Source organism: Microplitis demolitor, chromosome 1, assembly GCF_026212275.2.
Source record: "Microplitis demolitor isolate Queensland-Clemson2020A chromosome 1, iyMicDemo2.1a, whole genome shotgun sequence".
Classification (NCBI taxonomy): Eukaryota; Metazoa; Arthropoda; class Insecta; order Hymenoptera; family Braconidae; genus Microplitis; species Microplitis demolitor.
In genome coordinates this window covers 585,662-590,365 of record NC_068545.1, presented here as the reverse complement: position 1 = coordinate 590,365, position 4,704 = coordinate 585,662, and positions in this window count along the sequence as shown.

The following is a 4,704-nucleotide window of genomic DNA, read 5'->3' as shown; positions in this document are numbered from 1 at the left end:
ACCTATTTCCAGGACACTCGGCACTGACTCTCTGTGGGGTTGTACGTCGCCAGTATATCCGTATATAAAGTATAATAATAAAGGTTGCGCAGTGTGTCGGGGTCTGTGTAAAAGTCCGCGCGGACTCGAGCTCCACACCCCAATAGATCCCATGTACATATACAAAAGTATGTGTGTGTCAGTGGGTAAATTTATAAAATAAAAGCTTAAAGTCGCGCTGCTATTGGCGTTGGATTGTTGTTACCAAGAATTGGATTCGAGTTTTTTTAATACTTGATACGCCTCTTTATTCCGTCTGGGCGTGGGTTTTATTTTTCTCGGTCCCTTGTTGGCTGGCGCCCCGCTCTGGAGGTTCTTATAGGCTGAAAAACATGCGGTAGGTTAGCGGTGTCGAGTCCGCGCGGACTTTTTATACAGTACGTACTCAACAGTTCTGGTTGTAGTTTGAGTCGAGGTTAAGATACCTTGGCAATCAAGTAGAACCTTCAGGCAAGCAGGGGCGGTTATGGGTGGTTACCAGCAGGGTTCTAACGGTTCTCAAATACTATTGAGCTTCTCGCTATGTACTCACTCTCTCACTTGCTCACTCACTACACTCTATTACAACTCGTCCTCACTCTATCTCGGTCTGCTCGAGCCAGAGGGGCCGAGGGTTTTGTTGTGGAGACCTGAAGAAGAGTAAACTTTTACGGGGATGAGGTGATGTTTTTGATGGCGAAGCAAGGGGAAGATAGATCGAGACGATGAAAAAAATTTTAAAAAAAAACCGGTCATATTAAGAGAGAAGGAAATCAGTATAAGGTCGACGAGCATTTCAAGACCTTTCTTTACATTTTTTTATCTTTTATCTTACTTGCGCTTCTCTACCACCCATCCCAGACTATCATCCTCGTCTTTTACCTTATCTTACTCTGCTTTCTTCAAGATTATACTTTACTTAACTTATTTTTATTCTTTTATTCTTTTTCAGCTATACACTATAAAGTATACATTATTCTATATATTGTGCTTTTTAAAATACATTGTACTGAGAAGTCAAATCTTTTGCTTATTAAATTGTTATCGATTTATTGATTATTTTCTTTTTTCGCAATATTATCATTATTATTATTTTTTTTTCATGACCATTTAAATTATTCAATTTTTACTAAAAATTTTATTTATTTTCGTTATTTTTTTTTTTTTACGTGTTGTGTTTGAAAAATAAAATAAATATTACGGAAAAAAAATAAATACACGTGTATATTATCATTAGTTTGATATATATATATATATATATATATAAGGTACTTTTGACATACTACGAATGTTGGCTCGTCGAGAAGCTTTTTAAGCTCGCTTTTTGACGTCATCTCATACATTCGCGTGAAGCATCACTACTGTTGTCGTTTTACTATTACATATATATATGTATATATATAAAAGATGGTTGAGTGGTTTTTGCTGCATTTTGCTTCTGCGGTGAAACGTAACGACATTTCTCAACGTCACTAGATAATCGTTAGAATGTTCCAGCTCTTATTTTTTACACACTTCATTTTTACAACTTTTTACCCGACATAATTCTATTTTTTTTGAATACCAAATTTACGAAATCCTAAATTTTATTGAAATTGATAAAGAAGAAATAAAATATTCGATTACTTGAATTTAAATTTAAAATATACAACTAGATAATTTTTTCTACTTATCAAACTATTCTATCACGCTGGCGAGCTGATAAACTACTTAATGAAGTTTAAAAATTATTCGGTTTCGTAATTGTGATAGTTTGTTTCAGTAAGAGGTTTTATATAGGCTCAGAAGATAACATTATTAATAATGTTTTTATAGATTTCCATTTATTTTCGATATTAAATTTTTTCGGTACATATAATTTTTTGACATCCTCTGAAATAGTGATAATAGCCAATATCGTTGGACGTGACAGATGGAACAGCGATAAACGAGGGCAAAGTGGTTTACACAATTGAACGCAAACATGAGGGGAATTATCAAAAGTGTAGTCGTACATTCGTACAAAGTTTTAGCTGTGTTAGTAGGGTAAGAGGGAAAGTGTGAAGAGAGTGGAGAAATTTATATATTTTTTTTTTTTTTCTAGTGATTGGAGTTGAAAGATTATTTTGGAAACGCGGGTACAATTGTACGCAGTATTGACTTCCGTTGATGTGACCGATAAAATCGATTGTCATGTCATTCGTTTTGGTTTAGACCTATCCACACATACTTTTGCAAATATATATATATATAGACGTGTATGTATGGTTGAAAAATGTATTGATGAAAAACGATTTACACTGAAAAATATCTACGTCAGCGAATGTTGATTGAGTGGAGAGACTAGTTCGATTGATGACCCTGCCAATTTGCAACCATGTTTGGCAAGAATTATGCAATTAACAAATAAATGCCATTTTTCAACCAGTTAAATACATTTACTAAAATAATAATAACAATAATAACAAGAATATTTACAATCGATGCTCTTTTCCATTTGTTCTACTATATTTTAGCTAACATATAAATTTATAAATATACAACACCAATACATACATAGATATATAAACAATCGGTGTCGATGTATAACGTATTTATATTTAAATTTACATGAATGGTATATGTATTTATATTACAACGCGTTTAAGTGCATGTGTCCATTTAATGTGTGTTAACTGTTTTAGTAAACATATATGTTTATATTAAATGTGATACAAGAATTTATATTTTAATCATTTATACTATCTACAGTCCTTTGTTTCTTTTAATTCATTACTTTTATTTAGTACACATACGTCAATTTTTTTTTCTTTTCTTTCATAATTAATTAATTTAATGATAATAATCAATGTTAGTTCCAATTTAATGATTTTTTTGAAAAAAAAAAGAGTTTAATTTAAATTTTTTAATTTAAAAGCGCACAGTAAAAAGGGATTCGTCAAAGTGTAAAAAAAAGCGAGTGTTGAATTTTTAACACTTTCGAGTGTTAATTTAACACACTAGCAGCTTTGATCGATTGATTTTTTAAATACACATATGAAAAAAAAAAAAATATAATGTGTAGATATATATCTATTAATATATGATTTGTATGTTATGAAGCTCGTCAAGTTAATGGATTCTCTCGACTTTTCACCAGGTCAATTATGGCCGGCCGCATTTCTAATCCACGGCTATTTGCGAGTGTTTTCATTGGCCTGCCAACACACGGTTACTGCTCAGCATTATCAGAGCTGTAGTGAGTTGTGAGTTGCGAGTGCCGAGTGTGAGGGTACAGAGAGTAAACGCGAGATGCGAGTATAGTCTATATGTACACAGAGTAGAGCACCGAACGTGATTAAATGCTATAAAGTTACGTACGTTTGCCGCGCGCGTATACCGCGAGCGGCTAGCCAGCAACTGCGACCGCGACTATTACTGCAATCGACGTACCGTGAACCTTCACGCCCTACACCGCTCGGTCAGGCTTCAGCGCACATTATTAGAATCCACTTTATTTCATCTCTGTTTATTATTATTATTATGTTATTTATTTTTTCAACAATTAAAATTTAAAAAGAAGAAAAAAATTTATTTATTTTAGTCACTCATTTAAATGGTTTGTTTGAAACGAGTATGCGAACTAGAAAAAAAAATCATCGCCGATAATAATCAACAATTTATATTGCTTTACTATGTCCCTATAATTTTTTATCGAACCGTGTCGTGATTACTATCATCAATCTCAAGTAACAAAGGTATCATCAAAAAAAATTTTTTAATCCCAGTCAACAACGAAATTATTAACGCCGTCCATCATCATTAGTTAATTATTTTTTTATTTCTTTTTTTTTTTTTTTATCTCAAAATAATTACAAATAACTTAAGTTTCATTTAATTTTACCTCAACGTCTTCTCGTACAGTTACGATTATATATAATTACGTACGATAATACAAAAAAATAAAATATCACTTAAATGTTCAATTTATAATTTAAAGTCGTAAAAAAATTCCTGAGGAGTCAATTACACGAAAAATATTTTTTAGTTCATTATCATTAGTCAGGAATCGGGAGTCAGCACTAGTGTAAGGTCAGATATGTCCACGTTACATATACATATATATATATATATATATATATATATATATATATATATTTATTTGTAGAAAGAGAAAAAATAAACAGAAAGACATTATATGTTGGGCACGTAAGTGTGAGATAGAGTCTAAGTACCGAGTGAAAGAAAAAGAACCGGCGACCGGCATCTCGGTATACATATATATACATATATGTATATATATATACTACTGTTATATTACTTGGTACTCTGTACTTCACTTTACTCGGACTTTCTGAGTGTGAGGAACGCAAAGTATGTGAGTAGAGAAGTAAAGAGTCAAAGTAAAAGAAGATTGTATATGAAAGGGGGAATGGAATGGAATGAAAGAGTTCCGTTGAATTTTAGTCACTAGAGAACTCGGAGTATCCAAACCAAGACGAGTGTATATGTACACGTAGATAGATGTGTATATGATATACAGTGTGTGTATATATTTGCAGACTGTAGATGTTTTATGAGTAAACTGTGAAGAAGTAAATAAAGAAGGAGATAATTATTCTTCCGACTCGGCGAACAGAGACAAGACTACAGACCACGTGGTCTTGCAGAGGTCGCTGGTGTCGCTTGAAGAGTGGGGGAGCCAACGTTCCCCTGACCACCCGCCAT